This window comes from Rissa tridactyla, chromosome 1, assembly GCF_028500815.1.
Source record: "Rissa tridactyla isolate bRisTri1 chromosome 1, bRisTri1.patW.cur.20221130, whole genome shotgun sequence".
In the NCBI taxonomy this organism is placed as follows: Eukaryota; Metazoa; Chordata; class Aves; order Charadriiformes; family Laridae; genus Rissa; species Rissa tridactyla.
Genome location: NC_071466.1, coordinates 125,281,643 through 125,301,693, shown reverse-complemented (window position 1 = coordinate 125,301,693; position 20,051 = coordinate 125,281,643). Strand labels below are relative to the sequence as shown.

The 20,051-nt window shown below is 41.2% G+C and overlaps 1 long non-coding RNA gene across 16 annotated transcripts in view; it reads left to right on the top strand.

Moving 5' to 3' along the window:
• Positions 1-20,051, top strand: part of LOC128901998 (uncharacterized) — a 90,505-nt gene that overhangs the window by 13,580 nt on the left and 56,874 nt on the right. For 6 of the 16 annotated variants that reach the window (XR_008463597.1, XR_008463592.1, XR_008463599.1 and 3 more), the window contains exon 1: positions 19,834-19,873. The exons of 5 other annotated variants lie outside the window; for them this stretch is intronic. This is a non-coding gene — a long non-coding RNA (uncharacterized LOC128901998). Of the gene's footprint in view, positions 1-2,940; positions 2,971-15,504; positions 15,571-19,794; positions 19,874-20,051 lie in introns of those variants that run through there. 5 more of the 16 variants (XR_008463578.1, XR_008463579.1, XR_008463574.1 and 2 more) reach the window with 5 other exon arrangements.

Below are 20,051 nucleotides of genomic sequence, written 5' to 3'. Positions count from 1 at the left end.
GATGAGTTCAGCATGGCTTTATCCAAAATCAGAAGCCACAGTCATTTCCTTCCTTGTCTCATGGAAGAAAATTGGGTTAACTTGATATCCGGCTGTTTGAAAGGGATTACATAACCTCTATTGCTAGTGTTTTATAAGAAAACTTAATATCAGCTGCTTGAACTGGTGCATATCTCTAAAATTTCCTTTATAACTTTCTGCACCCATTCTTAAGAATAATTCTGTGGAGAGGACACAATGGTGTCTTAATTAACTTCGGAGCTCAACACCACCAGATACTCAGTCATTATTATCTATAGGGATCTATGATATTTCCTTTTCTTTGCTTTAAAAATTACCAGGAGTCACATCTTCAGGTATTACAGAGGTGTTTGGGAACAGTTTAGCTCCACATCAGACCAAAATCCTTTGAAAAGCTCTGTGCTATAGCCATGTCTCCTGCCAGTAACAGCTATAGGCATCTGTGTAAGAATAGAACTGAAGGTGGACAGAGTTTTAAATAATTGTGGATAACCTTTTAATCACACGTTTCTTTCAGACAGAGCAAGTAGTGCTTTTTCAGAAATAATTTTTGGTGTCTTGTGGATGATCAAAGTGCTCTAGAATTAAGCCATGAGACCTGCTGCAGTGTTACTTAACTGATAATAGTTAGGAGTGTAACAGGCTTGCATTTTTATGTATTAAACTGAGGTGGATTTCAAAGCCAGTAAGCCGTAAAATCAGGTATATCGACAGAGTAGTTGCATACATGGGTAGCCAGGTGAATGACAATTAGCGTTCATATTGGACATGCAAAGACTTGATATGCACAAAGGTGTGCATGTTAAAACATCTGGCTGCTTGGGCTGGGTCACAGGTTTACTGACAAAGATGTTTCTCTTAGTAATTTCTTATTGGAGATTGTGGTCATGTGCTCCCACTTTTATTATTGTTAGGTAAGTTCCAGGTGCAGATTTCTTTTTGTGACTTTTAAGAAACGAGTAGAAAAGATCGTAGCTTGACTTTCAAGGTCCTCTGCTGTAATTTTAGGGCTGACAGTTTAAAAATAATATATATTCACTTGTAAACTGATCCAGTAAAAAAAAGCCATTAAGCAGGGAAGAGTAATGCATTCCAGGACATTGTTCCAACTATCTTAGTAAAACCCCCTCGATGTTTTACTTGGTGAGGAAGAAGCAAGAAATAGCAGATGGGTTGCAAATGGGTTGCCAAACACTCCCAGCTAATGCCAGCTCTGACTAATATCAGTCCTTCTTATCTTCCTAAAACACCCAGTTGTCCTCACAAACAATTAATTGTTTCATCTGTAACTGTAGACATTTAATTATGTATTCACAAGGTTTGGAGGTCGTGAAACTAGCAAGTGGAAACTTTGAGAAATGGAAATAGGATTGTACAGAGGGACCATGTTTCAGTATGGAGATCGCTTCTTTTCACAGACACTCTGCAATAAGCTCTGGAGCTTCATTTCGGTAACTAAGGACAAGTCAAATACAGCCCCATTAGACCAAGTATGATGGTAGCATGGTGAAAGACAGGAACTCTGTCAGTCCTGTTAGTGGGTAAATTGAAAGGCAGCTCTGGAAGGTATTCTCACCTTCCTCCCAGGTGAGTGCACTTGTTACTGATCTGGTGACAAACTGTTAAAAAGGCAGTGTGCACTTAAGGACTGATGGTAAGCCAGTGGTAGCTGCTGATGACAGTGGGCTTGCCAGCAGCTCAGCAGAAAGCCTTTATCTTTTTTTCTAGAAAGTCTATGGCTGTTGCAGGAAAGCACTATCTTCCTGGTGTTGTCAGGGCTAAGAAGAGACTGGAAGATTGAGGCTTGATTATGGACCGTCATTTGTTTTCTTTCTGACACAGATAGCTCCGAAATAAAAACAAAGTTTTTTCCTCAGTACAGGAGGAAGGCAAGTGTGCAACTCTTAACATAGATTAAAGACCAGAATCTTCTTTACTAGTTTATTTCTGTGGTTTAGTGCGTTAGTGGTCAATTCTTTAGTAGGTGCTCTAGAAATGTGTAAGATAAAGGTAAGATTCTGAAGGCTTCTTAAAAACCTTTGATTGAGTGTACTCTTAGTGGCAGTTCTCTGAAGTGTGTGTGTGGTGAGGTTAGTTGCAATTGGCTGATAACAACTTGGCGTTTCTTTTCACGTGCCACTTAATTTTTCTTTCCAATCTATTGGGTGTTTGCCTGTTTCCTCAAGGAAAGTGCAAAAAAAAAAAAGGATATACTTTTCAGTATGCCTGTGATGCTTGCTACTAAACCTGTATTGAGTTCGTAGAGCTACCAGTAGTATAGAGTAATACTACACAAATAATGAGCCTTCCCAATACCTTCTTCATGAGTCACCAAAGAGCAAGTACCACTTGCTTCTGTTAATTCATTCATTCTATCAAACAGAGATATCAAGATGAGATACCTATGTTGCGTCTTCCCTCCTCTTACCCATCTATTGAATAATTAATGCTATCCTAGACTAATTACAGTTAATCTCTGTATATACATACAGTGTGTAGCACTTTGTGTCATGTAATATGAAGCATTAAACAGTATGTAGAAGGCCATGAAGGCTTAATGTGAGTCTGTGAAATATATTTATACTATATTCTGAAGTTGAAGAGCAAAATAGTTTAAAAACATGATCATGTTAAGCCTTATACCTATTCAGAGATATTTGTTGTTGTTTTGCCCAATTTAAGGGTTCCTTCTAGGGCTGAGTAGTTTATTCCAGTATCCTCTCCTAAAAAGGAGAGGATATTTTACCTCCTTAAAGAGTATCAGAGCTGCCTTTTGGTAAAACTTAACCATGGAGTGGGTTTTTTTTTGCCTCAAGTTTAGGATTGTTAGCTTGCTAAACAGCTTGTGCTACATAATGTTTTAGTCTCACAAATTTCAACTTAGGATAATGATACCAAATACAACTTTTTTTCTTTTAGGTGTTAAAGGCCTTTTCCAACTCTTCTGGGGTATGTCTGACTTTTGCTCGTGCCTTATACATTTCCAGTTTTCACATTAATTTCTTGTCCTGAATTGTTGTATAAGGATAAACACATTTCTTGTATTTCATGCATATTTGTTCCTGTTACCATCTGGTTTTTGTAGGTGTCTCTTGTTACTTCTTTTGGTTTAAGTATCTGTTTTTAAACAGTAATGTTAACGTGAGATGTTGAATGAAGACAAAACTGAAGAATTAGATTAATATTGAAGTTGGATTGGAGCACATCTTCTGTTTTTACTAAAGGAAAAAATTGTCCTAAATTTCTATTACTGCTGAGTAAAAAAGATACTAAACTTCTTTTGATGGAAAGTTGGGTTTCTCAGATGGGAAGATGTTGGACAGTGTGATTATTGTTTTGTTTTTTCAAACTGAAAACTTCTCAGGAAAAAACCACCTTGTTTTGAAAGGGTCTGATCCAATGGTATCAAGTCTTTTGACAACAAACCATGAAGTGTAAAACGGCCATCTGCTTTGTGAGATTTTTATTCAAGATATCTCATGCCCCTATTTCCTTCTGGATTCTGAGCCAACTTGTGAGTTCATTTTGAGGCAGACATTTTTGGGGGTTTTGCTTTTTTTTGTCAAAGAAGTTGGTGAACAGAATGACAGGATTATTTGCGGTTTATAGTATCAAATTCCTGATGACTTCATGTCTGATCTCTGCTGTCTGTTTACATAGTGCTTTATACCCCAAAAGGATACTATGGAATCTCTTTTGTCATTGGAACCAGTCCTCATCCCTGGTTTTGACATGTGGATATTTTTGTTTACTCCCTCTTGAATCTTCCTGGACGTTGCCTGCACCTCTTCTGTTTGACACCTGTCTGTTCTGAGATTCTGCTTTTGGCTCTTGCTGAATATTTTCTGCTTTCTTTCCTCACTACTTTAGCAAAAATTAGTTCTTTATGTGTTTTCCTTTCTTGCATTCCCTTCAAAACAACATGTATTCTTTTGAAGTCTGCCAATTTCTGGTTAACAGAAGTTTGCCTTCTAGAGAATATGCAGACTTGATGAATATTTTTTAGGACAGCAAATGTCTTTTGACTTAAATATAAACAGTGGCTTGTATTTCATTTGCAGGAAGCCTCTTCGGATAGGAAATTGCATATGGAATATCCTCCTGTCAGCTATTTCTGAGCATCATGGCAGGCTATACAGAGCTGTATCAGCTAGCCTGCAGTAATTTATCTTTTGTCTTTCTATATACTCAGTGCCACTGGGTGTGACTGCTTGTTCCAATCTGTTGTCTTCACTTAGCGTTGCTGAAAGAACTCTCAGAAAGTTTGCCATGATGTTTTCCAAGTCAAAATTCAAAAGCAGTGTTTCACTCTTGTTCTATCTTTTGCTTTTAATACTGTTAGCACAGTGTTCCTGCAACGTCGCATTCATTCTTTTGGCTTTTATGACTGTGGCGTTTGAATTTCTACATCTCAAATCACTTTTCCATCAGAAGATTGCTTTTTCTCTGACTAGTCTCACTTTCTAATACAAACTTAACTTCCCCCTCTGATGACAAGTCATGGATTTACCTTTAGACCAGAGATCTGTGTCCTTGTCAATATCGAAATCTTACTCTATTACTTTGTTGGTTTTTCATGAATGGGCTGCAGAAACATGCGTAAAACCTGAGGTCTTTCACCCACCACCTCTCTAGTTACTGTAGAGAATCTAGAGAATGACTCTAAGAGAGTCATTCACTTTCACAGTCGAGGTATTTTTCTTCAGTGAAAGCCTTTCCCCGGGACATCATATCTAGGTGACATCTAAGAATTACTTTTTTTTTTTTAAAATCTGTTCACAGCTGGCTACTAGCTATCTAGACCAATAGTGTCTAGCCTGCAGAAACTTGCCGTCTGTCTTTTTATATAGCCAGTCCCGCTGGTTGTGATGTCTCGTCTCTTTGTGAGAGGGGAGCAATTACTTAATTATTTTGGATTGAAAGCCAAATCTATTGTCTAACTGACATTTAAACACTGTCAGTTCTTTCTGTTATGATACAGCTTTCCTAATTCAGCTGCACAGGTCTGCTTTTCTCTAGGCTGTCTTTATTTTGTCTTAGTTATTAGAACATCCATTTTGCAGACTCTGAGAGATGGGAGTCTTTTTGTGCTTGCATTAATGCAAAATGCAGCTTTAAAAACAATTCCCGGGGCCACTGTTTGATTCCCATCACCTTTTCATTAGTGTCATTCCACTTGTTCCCCTTCTATAGTCATACCTAGGTAGCTCGTCTTTGTTTTCATAGCCCTTTCTAGCTGGTTCTTGTTTCATTTAATTTTTGAAGTTTGTTTCCTCCTGTCAGAGGTGAACTAGCATAAAAATACAGTGATACAAACATGGTTATATTCCTATTGTAGAAAGTACAGGCTTAGAACAGTGTGGATTTAGGGAGGTGGAGGGAAGCACAGGAAAGCAATTAGGCAGCACTGGTCAGCATGATCTCAGCATATTAGCTGCCTGACTTGAGATGCCAGACACCTTATAAGTCGTCTTGTTATTGTTTGTGGACTGGGTGTTTAGGCTTCATCATACAGACTTCTAAGTGTGCGCTTGGCTAAGTTTTGGACCTTTGTGATACAGAAGTATGTGTTTATTTGTTGTTGCATAGCTGATTGCTACATTTCCAACAGAAAAATTTCCTAGCCACAACTTTCATTTTCACAATATTGAGAATCAGCTTAAGGATTCCAGTAAGCTTTAATGCAAAGCATGAATTTGGTCCCAAGTTACTTTTTTATATATCTGAGCTGGATTGGCCATGACTCTTACTGGAACAGCAATACTAACAGATGTTATCCCTTGTGTAATTTCCAGAGACAGCCACACTGGTTGACACTTTCAAATAACAAAACCAAAACTAGTCATGTTAAGATATTAGCCATCTTAAAATTGAGAGTAACACAGCTATGTAGAGGGAGAGGGTTTTTCTTTATGTATGCTCGTAGAAAGTAAGGGGAAGTTATTACAGCAGTCAGTTACTTTGGGGACAATAATCATGTTTGCTGTCAGACTTATGGAATGACATAACAGAAAGCTGTTCACAGTAGTCATTCCTGTTTTTCAGGCACAAATAAATACATTCTTATTCTACATAGCTGCTGTACACTTGTACAGCTGTGAATGTCTTTCTGAAGGTAGATTTTCCTTTTTTTCTGACATAGTGATGATCTGTTAGGACTCAGAGTATGCGGAGTTCTGTGTCTATATTTGTGGGGTTTTTGCTGTTTTTTTACTGTTAGGTCCAAATTTTACTGAAATATTGCCCATATTTGATCTCTGAAATGTGAGGCTTCTATTGTCTTCTGCTAATTTTCTGATGCTGGTTGTTTGTTGTTAGCCAAGATTCCAGATTAAATAGCCCATTTCTATATTTATTTGACTGCATTTGGTGTGGTATGTTGATCAGAAAGTAGTTTGACTTCCAAAATGCTATTCTAGCTTAAAAAAGAAACTGATCCTGTTCAGAGCAGACAGGATTATTTTTTTTTTTAAAACATCAATCAAGATTATATATAGCTTTTTGTTTTGGTTGGCTGCATTGCTTATTAAGCCATAGCACTTCTGTCTCAAAGCCACCACCTTAAGAACTTTAATGTGAACTAAATTCCAATTTCATAGTTCACATTTTATTTCCTGTCTATAAGGAAGAGAATGATTTAAATATGGGGATCAGAAATAGCTGTCTTTACCTGCTTCCCATTGTGGGGCAAATGATCTGGAGTTCATTGCACATAAAGCACTGTTACCAGTGAGAATTGCATCTGAACAGAATAATCTTTGCAGAAAGCACATTATGCTGGAGTATTGCGGTAACTGAACTTGAGGTTTCTCTGCGGTTGCTTTCTTAACGTGTGTAGGAGAGGGGAAAGAGTAGGACATCCAAATGGCATGCCTAAGAAAGGAATGTAAATTATCCTTTCTGTTTATTTGCCTTTAAAGCCTGTCTGCTAATGTTCTTAGCATTCAGATACCACTATGATAGGTGCATTATAAATAACATAATACCTTTTCACAGTTTTAGTCAAAATAGAATGTGTCCTCACTTACCCTTTCCAAATTTGTCCAAATGCTATTATTACATAGAAGCATAAAAGACCAAATTAACAACAGAGACTCGGAAAGTTGCTGAATTTATCGACTTTTAATGAAATGGGGGAGTTTTGTGTTTAGTAAGGCCCATTCTTCCTGAGCAAATGACATAGACAAAATGAAATTCAGAGGAAGAGCCTGGCTGCTGCTATAAAATAGGTGGAGAATTTCCAGTTCATACTTACACTAATGCCCTCTGCATCTTGCCAGGCTACAGGTGTTGCACTGGAAAAGGTTTATAATGATTAATACAGGAACACTTTATCCACAGCAGTTGGACTTGGATTGATGCTGGCATAGTGTTCTTAAGCACACATTGAATAAACTTAGCTGTGCCACTTCAGCAAGCTAATGTCTTTAGATTAGCAAGAAACAGGTGCAACTTGACCTTACACGAGTTGCTTTTCTGTTCTTGTTTTTTCTAGTTTTGGAATGGAGAGAATACTGCTTGTACATCTTACAATATTCTAAAAGCTGGTAAATATAGTCATGCAGAACTGCTGTCATGGCCAACATACAATAGCTAGACATGAGATGAAGAGGAATACCATTCTTATTCAGAGAGCCCAATTCCTCAGTCTTCCAAATCTTTGATACAGGCAACAAACTCAAATTCTGAGACAACTTGTGTTACAGGAGTGTAAAATAGCCCTCTGGCCACCCACCTCAACAGCAGTTCATGCTGTTGAATAATGCATTCAGGGGTTTTATTCTACATAGTGGATTACTGCTTGTTGCAGAAAAGATAGCTAGTTCCTGGTATTGAATGTTTTTCTATCTGACTTGGCCCTTGCCAACATACACAAATTTGTTCCTCTTTTATTATAATTTTTAGTGGGATAGACCTCCCTCACCCCAGCACTGGTATAGTTACATAGCAATGATGTGTGTCCTACAGCTTATCTTTGCAAAGGAAGAGGAACGAGCAATGTCGTAACAAGGCGCTTGTCCTTGCAGTTTCAGGCAGGAAAGGAGAACAGTCTCTGCAGAAATGTACTTTTCAGCAAAGATGACAACCTTGAGTGGCACCTGATGTTTTCCTAATGAAGCAGCGTAGACTTTTCAGAGTGAGGAGGGAATAAGCAATAGGACTCTCGAGACTGTAGCCTGAACTGGGCATGGGAATAACTTCGTTGGAGAGAGGAGTGGCAATTTAGTAAGTTGTTCTCATTGGCCAAACATGTGAAGTAATCTCTGGCTAGTAATTCAGGATGTCAGTTAGAGCACTTGTTTATGAGTATTAGTGACTGGGAAAAAAATGTATTGGTGACTGTTTTGTCATGGAGGGGAAGAAGTGTATCTCCTATAAGTTCCTCAACCACTCCAGAGAAAACCACTTATGAACTGCAGCTTTGTTGTCAACTCCTTATTGCTTATTCGGCTTTTGGCTTTATCCCTGACTAGCCTGAAAACAGCAACTCATCTTATAAAATCTGGAAAATACCATCAGCCTACTATCCAGGAAAGCAGCTCTTGTTTGTTTGTGGGGTTTTTTGATTGGGTTGTTTTTTTGGGGGTTGTGAGGAGAAAGTTGGAGGTTTTCAAGGTTCTTAAGATGTGAAACAGATTTCCTGTGTAAAACTGAGAAAGAAAGAAGACCCAAAGACTAAACTGCTTGTAAGTTCAAAGTGAAATACTACTATGAAATGTTGTAGGGAACAAGTTGACTCTGCAGAGTTTTCAGTGCAGTTACCACTTAAGTTAAAACGCTGCATACCTGTGACAAGTCTAAGACCTTAGTAATACAGATTAATGAAAGAAAATGTTAAACACAATCCACAGCAATTTGTCTTTCTTCTTACTCTTAGCCAGTGAGCAGCTAATGAAATGGAAGTGCGTTTACATCAGAAGCTGAGCTGTATGCATGCTAATGGAGTTGATATTTTCCACCAAGTACAGAATGTTGGTTAAATTCTAGCAACCTGCCAGCATGCTAGACAAGTGCATGCCTTTAGTTAGCCCTCAAACATCATAGCTCACAGTTTGATTATCTAAGCCTCTAAATTCCGGTCAACCACAGGTACCTCAGGCTATTAGCTGCAGTTTATATAGAGGTTATGTGTCATTCTAATAGCAATTTTATAAAATTTCAACAGGAGTCCATCGAATGTTGTGCAATGTAAGAGTAGGATAAAATATACTCTAGCCCATGCTGCCTTCAGTCCACCAGCAGGAATGCAGTTCAGCTGATACATATTGTCTATCCTGAAACATCTACCTATAGTCTTTTTATTTTTATTGTGCAGTTATGTTCTGTTCATTGCATGTTCTTGGACAGTGTAGTCCCTTTCATACCAGAACTGTAAAGTAAGGGGTCATTTGCATGGTATTGAGCAGGCAGACACAAGCTCACTCTGCCTGTGTCCTGTGCCAGATGGATGCAGGCCAGCTCTGAGCGGAAGCCATTCAATGCTGAGATGAACCTGAGCTAGCACACTCTTCTGGGAAGCAGGTGATAGTATCTCAGGCCATACAGGCACATTAGGGTGATGCTGGCTTACAACATGGACCTGCAAATGCATGGCGTGCTGCGCATAAAAGCAAAACTGAACTTAAATAACTCCTTTTTCTAGTGTTGGGACATGGCTAGTATGCAAGGCAAACTTCTGCTTTGCCTTATTCAATTTCAGTATATGTTAATCCTAGAACATCCTCCCCTCCCTATTTATAAATTCTTTCCCAGTTTAGTGACGCTGTTGCTGATTTGAACTGATGTGATTAGGGTTCTTATCCAAGGTTTAACATACAGAATGAATTCAGCCCTTGGAAGACATACCCTGTAAGTGATCGGGTTTCCGAAAGAGAGGTAGTGCAAACAATCATTAGAAAATCTAGCTCCATTGAATTGCATTAAGTTGTGTCCAGCCATCCTAATACAGCTGTTTCTTCAAGTAAAGTGTCAAAAGCCCCTCTTTGGTGGGATCAGAATTGCCTGATACTTTTCTGATGTGTGTGTGGTTTTGAGTCATCCTTTGTTTTTTCCAGCATATGTTAGTTATTACTTTATCTTTACCTGCTTGCAAGAAAAGTTTTTAAAACCTGACTGAAAAATAGTATCTTAAATATGAAGCTTACACTGGATGAAGTTAACCGACACAGCTAAGTTATAACTTCCGTTTATTTGGTGTCGCTGCTTCTCTTCCCTCTCTATGGTATCTTCAAAAGATACGACTGAGAGGGAATGTAGAAGAGATTTATAAAACTGAGTGATGTTGAGTTCAATTTCATGTTAAACCTTTAATTCCTGTGTTATATTGGGGTTATTTAGGACTGAGCATGGGTTGTTTTATAAACTTAAGTTCTAGTTTAACTGAAAGAGTTTAGGAATATATGGTATTCACTGGAGGGAGCAGCTGTCCTCCTCTCCTTTTGAAGGAACAGTGAAGTGAGGGCTGAGATTTTGCTGCCATTTGTCCAATACCCCAGCTTGGGCATGAACAACTGAAAATTGTGGGATCTGAAAAGAATGCTTCCTACCTTGCAAGGGGGAATGAAAGTACTGTGTACAGAGGATTGTACCTTGTGAAATGTCATTTGAAGTGACGTTAACTGTGTATTTACTTGACAGCACTTCTTTCAATTCTGCTGTCACAGGCAAACATATTGAATCACTTTACCAAATGAAGTTTCACAAGCAACTCAGTTTTTATAAGTATACTCTTTTATAATATGAAAAATATTTATATAGCCCTTCCACTCATTGGTGTGCACTGAGCAGCAGCGCTTTATGTGCCTTTTGCACAGGTAGAACAAATTAAATAGAATTCCTTCCCCGAGACAGAGAAACAAAGTTGATTAACTAGTGGTGATAGAAATGTCATGTGGCTTAGAAGAATGAAAATATTGCAAAGAAACAGGAATACAAACTTTCCAGACTTGGGCAACATATAGGAGCGTCTGCAATCAGTGACTGTTGAAAGAAGATAGGTAATGAGTTTGCACGTCTTTATGTATGCAGTTGCAAAGACTTTTAGTCAAAGTAGCAGACTTCACGTCGATTCACTTTTCACCAAGTTCAGGTAACCTCTGGAGTTCAGTGCTGTAAAACACTCGGTGCCAAAAGTTTTCCAGTAAAAAACTTTGCTCTGGAGCAGGTGATACTGCCAATTAACAAGTGGGACAGGGAGTTCAACGGGTTGATGCTTTGACTCCTACAAAAGCACGATTTCATGGGAAATTATTAAATATATACTAGTTTTGCCTAATTATGTGCAAAGAGGTATTTTAATATGTGGTTAATTGTGTGAGTCTTGCTAGTATTACTTATATAATGCAGTAGATACGGTACTTTTCATTGGAAACGATTGTCCCGCCCCGCGGCCGAGAACGTGGAGCTCCCTAGCGAGCACGGCAAACCTGCCCTGCGGCGCCAGCACCGAGGAGCGGGCGGAGGGGGGCGGGCCGGGAACCCCGGGGTTGAGGGGAGCAGGTCGGGGCGCGGGGGAGCCCCGGGGCGGAGGGCAGCGGGCCCGGGCGGAGGGAAGCGGCGCAGCCCCAGCGCAGCGGGCCGGACCCCGCGGGCGCACTCGGCCGCGCCCAGCCCGCTCCGCCGCGCCTGGGCCTCTGCCGCCCTCTGGCGGCTGCAGAGCGGCACGGCGGGCTCGGCGCCAGGGCGGGCCCGGCTGCTCGGGGCTCTGTGCAGGCGGGCGTGAGCCCCCCGCAAGGGTGGTTTCCCCGTGGGCAACCTGCTCCCTTGCTTGGCTATGGGAGGTGGCAGCTGCTTGGCTCCAACAGCGCTCTGGCTTGTATCAGGAATAGCGTGGCCAGCAGGAGTAGGGAAGTGATCGTCCCCCTGTACTCGGCACTGGTGAGGCCTCACCTCGAGTCCTGTGTTCAGTTCTGGGCCCCTCTGTGCAAGAGGGACATTGAAGTGCTGGAGCGTGTCCAGAGGAGAGCCACCAGGCTGGTGAGGGGTCTGGAGACCAAGTCATATGAGGAGAGGCTGAGGGAGCTGGGCATGTTTAGCTTGGAGAAGAGGAAGCTGAGGGGAGACCTCATTGCCCTCTACAACCACCTGAAAGGAGGGTGTAGAGAGGTGGGTGTTGGCCTCTTCTCCCAGGTGAATAATGACAGGACCAGAGGAAATGGTCTGAAGTTGTGGCAGGGGAGGTTTAGATTAGATATTAGGAAGAATTACTTTACTGAAAGAGTGGTCAGGCACTGGAACAGCCTGCCCAGGGAGGTGGTTGAGTCACCATCCCTAGAGGTATTTAAGAAACGTCTAGATTTGGCACGTCAGGGCATGCTCTAGTGGCAGAGAGGGTAGGCGTTTGGGTTTTTTTGTGTGCGTATGGTTGGACTCGATGATCTCAAAGGTCCTTTCCAACCATGAAGATTCTGTGATTCTACTGCCTGGCCTCGGTAGGGACTGTGCCTGCCGGGTGGCATTGCAGCCGGCAGGCAGACATTAGCAGGGGACCAGAGATTTGGTTCAGGCTTGGCCATTTCCAGGCACACCTGAGTCTATGTCTCTGATTCTGAGGACACCATGCTGTTTCCCCAGCTTTGTGTGCGTAATGTTTTTGTTTCAAAGGTAATTGAAGCAGCAGTAATGAGGTATGTACTTAAGTGTCTCCAGCACACAGTCTGGATTTGACATTAGGAAAAGGTTCCTCACTGAGAGGGTGATCGGTCACTGGAGCAGGCTCCCCAGGGAAGTGGTCATGGCACCAAGCCTGTCAGAGTTCAAGGAACGTCTGGATGATACCCATAGCCATATGGCTTAGTGTTAGGTAGTCCTGCAAGGGGGAGAGAGTTGGACTCGATGATCCTAGTGCGTCCCTTACAACTTGAGATAATCTGTGATTCTATTCCTAGTTCAAATCAAAGGTGTTTCTGCCCTCTTATAGCAGAATTGGAAAGAGCATGATCACAAATGTAGCAGAGGTAACTTAGAGAGGGTTCCAGTGTTGGATGTGACTGGTGTAACCACATGGTACAAATTAATAGACAGGCTCAGATAAACTAGAGGGTAGATGTTTTTTGCATGGCTGCCAGGCGTGCATTTGTTCTAACACACAAGTTTTTACCTCATAGCCTTGTATATGTGTGACACGGCTCCATATAGAACATGATGAGAAGGCAAGCAATAATTGGAACAGAAATTGTGCCAGAAGCAAACCAGTAGCCAATGACAGAATAACAGGGTAACGATACACATATATTAATATCAGAATCCCCAAGTGCTTGTCACTCCAGCCTTTCTTATTTTCAATCTTAAATTAGGAGAGGAAAACCAAGTTTAAAAGACCTTGTTTCAAGCTGTCAGGCTAGAAAGAGTAACGCAGGAATTTCCTGTCCAAGATTTTCTAGTCGCGTCACTCACAGGAGTGTCACAGCTGGGTGAGGGAGTCTTCTGAGTAGTCACAGTTCATTTACAACTTTGTGGGTTAAAACCGCTGAGCATGTTGCACTGGCACTACACCTGTCTGACAACACTGTGGTAAAGAAGCTCTGTCCTGCTTTTGACTTGTGTGAAAGTTGCAGTGGTTTGTGCTCCTGTGCTGTTTACATGTTGCCTGAATCTCTCTTTTGAAATGCATAGGGTGCACAGCTGGCTTTCATACGGCAACGTGTAGAGTGTTCCTTGGTTCTGTGCTTGCAAGTTGTCAAACGTATTGTCCTTAACTACCTTGCAGTTAAGGTGAGGATTACTCACTGAAAAACCTCAGTGAAATCAAAGCAGGGATTCCCTGAAGTTCTGTTTGGTGGTTGGTTTTTTTACCAGAAGAAATGAAACCTGATCCATGCAGTGTCTGTACCAATACGCAGGGAATATTTTCATGAATGTGGGCAAAGTGAGAGAGTGATGGGTAATTCAGCTAATTTTAAGGGACGAAAACAGGAGATGACACAGGCAGCTGCCTTCTTTTATGGGGAGAGCATACTTGTGGTAATATATTTTATGGGCTGTCAAAAATGTTACATCTGGTTGGGCTTAGTGCACTTCAAAAAGTTGTAGGGAGAACAAGATACTACTTGCTGAAGTGTGTGCAGAACACTTTTTCTTTTTTTCTTTTTTTTTTAACTACTATGGCAAAATTAAGGTCAATGTGTATGAAGGAAGGGCTCTTCATCTTATTGTGGGAGATGTTAGAGCTTTAAATCTGCAGAAGACAGAAGCAGGGTCAATAAAGCCTGGAAAAGAATTTGAAGCAAAGGCTTTTAACCCACTTAGCAGTCTTGAGAAGCAGAGAGAAGGCAGTGAGAACAGTGGTGGTTTTGAGAATTACAACAGCGTCCCTGTTGTAAGGGAGGGGAGTTAGTTGATGGATGGAACTGCAGGGAGCAAAAAGAGATGAGAGTCTTTAACCAAGGTGGCAGGAGTGGGACTTCCTCCCTTTCTTAACGTATAATCCACGACACAGGTATTTCTGAAGTCTTAGTCTCTTTGTGCAAATGGATACTGTCTGAAGAAATTTCCTGGTACTCCAGTATCTTCAGCTGGCAAGAATCAATATTGGTTTGTCTGTTCTTTACGTGAAGTTTTAACTCACCAAAACAGAGTGTTTGCTTTTGCCCTGAAAGTCTGTGTTTTTAATCCCTAATCCTAGGACTGGATTAAGACCTGAAGCGTAAGGCTTCTGTTCTTTCCGGTGCTTTGTTGCCGCAGGCTTTTTAGCTGTGGGTATGACAGATAACTTGACAAGTTGGGCCAGAGGTTTTGAGTGCTGAGGCGCTTCATTTGCCTGGCACCCCAGAAAGCAAGAGTGTATGATGCCATGGGGGCACAGTGTACACACCCGGGCAGAGGCTGTACCCATTTTGGAGCTGTATGCAGTGCCACTGTTTCAGCACGCTGTTAGTAAGCCCCAGGTGGTACAGCTTGCTGGTGTGCATCTCCATCCTGTCTCTGTGTTTCGGTGGGAGCTGCAGTCTGGCCATGGTACAACCCCACTTTGTCCAGAAGGGCCAGCCCAAGTGTTTCTGCATTGGGCTTTCTTGTGCAGTACAGGTGTAGTGAATAGTCCAGTGAACAGAAATCCTTTTATTACCCTTGAATATATAAAAATACAGTTTGAGACTCATAAAAATGTCTTGGATCAATAAAAATGAGTGGAGTTTAAGATGGGAGTCGTTTTTAGGTGAAAAAAAAAAAGGTGCTATGGAATCCTTTGCCATACTAGGATTTCTTGTTCTTTTAACTGGGACGTGACAGCAAGATTTCTTGATTTTTTTTTTTTGTGGGTTTTTTTTTATTATTATTATTATTGTGTATGTATGTGTCACAAGAACAATTTGGTTGCCAGAATCTTCAAGAAAAGTAGCAGAAATGTAACCAGAACGAGGTTGTGGAGCAGTGATTGCATGTAGGAACTAAATGCTTCTTCTGTGGTGGTATTGGCCTTGCATGACTAACAGACATGTAGAACTTCTTGGAGAGTAAAGTAAGTCTTCCAATTGTCATGGAAAGCAGATCTATGGGTCAGCAAGGCATTGTCTCTAGTACTTACTTCAAACACATCCTTTTGAAATAATGGTAAGTTTACCAATGGATTTTTTTAAAGCTGTACATTGTTTAATCAGGGGCTTATACATTGCCAGGATGCCACTTAGGCCTCCTAGGCAATTCTGTAGTGGAACTTTAGCACATCACAAAATGACCCAGGAGGTATTCCTTGTAGTAGACCTTTTTGTTCAGCTAGTGCACTCTCAAACTGAGAGGAAAAAGATTTGAGGCCAGTCTGAACTAGAAGCTCGCTTTTGCTTGAATAGGATAAAACTCTCTGAATTGTTATTACTTGTATGGCCATCAGACACCCACTTTCCCCTCTCTTCTCAGCTGCCTCTCAAAGGATACTGATGAGGGCAGCTTTGAGAGCTGGTGGAAAGAAAATCCCCCCAAAAATAGGTGCTAAAAGAAAAAAGAAGAAAAATCAGCAATAGGACATGCTCTTTTTTTACTCATGCTGCTGAAAGCTGAGAACATGCTAGAATCAACAGCTCACATATCCTTATCTTCTTGGGCTAGGAGACAGTTATGACTCAAGTCCTCATGCCAGCATTTGCATTGCAATAAATCCTTGCAATTTATACTCGTGCAGGTTTATTCACATCACTTCTTCGAGTCCAGCATCCCAGCTCGCATCTCCCCCTGCATGAACACACTCACCCCCTGCTATAATTAGCACAGGTTTTTTTGACCTTACATGTTCATTTGATCCTCGTCAACACAAATGGAATAATTTAGTTTGACTGCATGGATCCCGACAACTAGAATGAGCAGGCCTTGCTGCACTTAAAAGGAAAAGCAGCATATGGGTGAGCAGGAGGCTCCCAGCTAATGGAAAGTATATACTACAATAATCCTAAAATGACCTTCCTTCTAACAGATTAGAGCATCATTTGGAGAAATGGGGAGCTCCCATTTTTGCTGTGATCTGAGTGTCTCTTCCTTTTTAAATATATACATGTGCTCTTTACAGATTTTCCTCTTCTAGGTAGCAAAATGATTCTTGGAAGAAAATTATTGACAGTCTCTTTTTTGGTATCCCAATTTAAAAAATACATATGTTGACCAAGAACTAATCACCATATTTAAAAGGAAGTAAGTTCAAACTTTGCCTATCTGTTCTGTGATCTAGGGGCCTGTCCACTGCAAGATCTGAAACATTCATCATCCAATAAAATTACATGAGGAGCAGGCAGAATAGGAAGAATGAGCTCAGAGGGTAGTGATTAGGGGCACAGAGTCTAGTTGGAGGTCAGTGAGGAGTGGTGTTCCCCAGGGGTCAGTACTGGGTCCAGTCCTCTTCAATATATTCATCAATGACCTGGATGAGGGGACAGAGTGCACCCTCAGCAAGTTTGCCGATGACACAAAGCTGGGGGGGGTGGCTGACACACCGGAAGGCTGTGCCGCCATACAGAGAGACCTGGACAGGCTGGAGAGTTGGGCAGAGAAGAACCTTATGAAATTCAACAAGGGCAAGTGTAGGGTGCTGCAGCTGGGGAGGAATAACCCCATGCACCAGCACAGGTTGGGGGCTGACCTGCTGGAGAGCAGCTCGGTGGAGAGAGACCTGGGAGTCCTGGTGGACAACAGGGTGACCAGGAGCCAGCAATGTGCCCTCGTGGCCAAGAAGGCCAATGGCATCCTGGGGTGCATGAAGAAGAGTGTGGCCAGCAGGTCCAGGGAGGTCATCCTCCCCCTCTAGTCTGCCTTGGTGAGGCCACACCTGGAGTACTGTGTCCAGTTCTGGGCTCCCCGGTTCAAGAGGGACAGGGAACTGCTGGAAAGGGTGCAGCAGAGAGCTACCAAGATGATGAGGGGACTGGAACACCTCTCTTATGAGGAAAGGCTGAGGGATTTGGGTCTCTTCAGTCTGGAAAAAAGACGGCTGAGGGGGGACCTTATCAACACTTATAAATACTTAAAGGGTGGGTGTCAGGAGGATGGGGCCAGGCTCTTTTCAGTGGTGCCCAGTGACAGGACAAGAGGTAACGGGCACAAACTTGAGCATAGGAAGTTCCACCTAAGCATGAGGAGGAACTTCTTTACTTTGAGGGTGGCAGAGCACTGGAACAGGCTGCCCAGGGAGGTGGTGGAGTCTCCAACTCTGGAGACATTCAAAACCCACCTGAATGCGTTCCTGTGTAACCTGCTCTAGGTGACCCTGCTCTGGCAGGGGGGTTGGACTAGATGATCTCCAGAGGTCCCTTCCAACCCTATGATTCTATGAATTTAAGTTTAGTGTTTGTATCAAGCTGGTTGCTACCATTTTGTTTGCAAAAGGATGCCATTGTTACTTTTTAAAAAGCAGACAAGCAAACAAAACTTCCTGCATGGTGACAAATGGATTGTGTGAAGTACTTTTGCTTTTCTCTGTTGCAAAATGGTAAATGGCTTTGTTTGCCTTCTAGCAGCATTCAAAGGATCAGTCAGTGATGCACAGTTTCCAGTAAGACTTTTTCTGTTGTGGAGTTTGAGTAGAAAGTGTCAGCTTTCCCTAAACTAACTGTAATTACATCGTGGAGATGTCTTTCTCTCCTCAAAGGCTTCAGTAGAGGACTGAAAGAGACGTGTTTTCCTCCATAATTCAAGTTGCTCTGAGATAATATAAATACATGGTAGTTTTCTGGAGATGTGTTGAATTAATTACTCACCTACCCTTATTGAGGACCATAACATGTATTCAAGACAATCTAGTAATAACAGGGTGGGTGACATTCTTCTTTCCACTCTTTCCTTCATTGTGGATCATCATGTGACATAAATGAATTAAATAAACGCTGCATCTCCACATTTCTCTGGGAAACTGGCTTTTCCTCTCATATCTAATGTAGCATTTGTTTACATTTTTCTTGAAAGTTATCATTGAAGTGGAGTTTTCCATAGTAATTTAGCGGTAGCAGTTTAGAGGTAACAGTCTAGTCTGTCGTGTGTCCTTAAGGCAGTAGATATTGACTATTTCCCTAAAATTTTCCTTCCCTCATGCACCCAAACTTGTGTTATTTCCTAACTAAAATAATATGATGGTTCTTTGAAGTGCAGGTACCCTCTCTAATGCACTTCTAGGGCACAATGATAACACTCAAAAATATAAGACTTTTTATTATAATTATTATTTATAAAAGTATAAAAGCATAAGTGAAAGAATATTGCAATTTCTCAGTTAAGTACCATCCCAGAAATTCCAGCAGAGATAACTGTGTGCTGTAGGTTATCTGCTTAAATACATTTGACAGTGAAGGAGTAGAAGCTGTGTTGGAAAGGCGAGTGAATGTTTCTCTGTGGTCCAAAATGTGGAGTTCAGGTAGCGAAGTCTAACCTTCGTGAGTTATGCTCTGTATGTATACATCAAAAATTTCTCAGAGATTGTGCTTTAAAATTGTTTGAATTTGATACTTATAAAGTCATGTTATTCTGAGCTGCCATAAATCTCTAATCAGCCTGAAGCAATAGAATAGATTCAGAATTCATGTCAGTAGAGTTGCTCTCACTTAACTTCTTTCCTCAAGGTTTCCCAATTCAAAAGATTAAACTGATGAAGTATGTGTTGACCAGAAAGGAGGAGTCTCTTTCACTTCAGTTACTTTATTGACTCTTTCTAACTTGTATTAGTGATTGATTCAAACTTTTTTTTTTAATTTATTTTAGACAGAAGACATTTCTGTCAATAAAACCAAAATACTCTTAATACCGTCAGGGTACCATGAAATATTTTACTGTCACAAAGACTGATCTGTATTCGTCCTTCCCAATAGCCAACAACAGTCATTCTCATATGCCAGACTGGTGGACTGGTATGTGTTACATCAAAGTCTTCACGCAGAAGTCTTTTAGGCCTTCTGAGCTACGTTCACTTTTGAGTCTGTTATCTTTCCCTTCTGTCCCAAAAAGTGAAAAGGGAGAGAGAAGCACAAAAGGTGAAAAGAAAACAGCATGAGACTTCTACATGGAACTCATGGAGAAGGCTCAAGTTAACAAGCCTTCTTTAAAATAGGGAAGAAAAAAAGCCAAATGCCCGCTTTTAATTTAAATTTTTTTCAAGTGCACTATTGAAGATAGTCTCATATGCTTTCCGAGCAGTCATAACGTGTTGCTGGAGAGGCATCAACTGATTAACTAATATTCAGATCAGTTGCATTCCAGCATGTGTCTTGCAGTTGTTTAGTCAGATGGCAGTCTATTTTTATCCAAGGTTTGTCGCCAAATGGGATAAAGGGGCTCATCTGACTGACAGGAAAGCTTAAATTTTTCCAGGCCTGTTCGGAAAGCAGTCTTGTAATAAGGGGAAACCTTGCAATATGCCATTTCCCAAACACAGGGCTGACAGGAGGTAAGGCTCTTAAATAAATGGATCAGCTCTCTTTACTCAGGAGCTGTGCAGGAATGATAAACCATCTGTTGTTCTGATTGTCCTTAAAGGATAAATGAAAATTAAAGAGAATTTTGGCCAGGTTTTCTCCTTTATTCTTTCTAATAAGCTCTTTTGCTGCTAGTTCAGCATGCAGTTT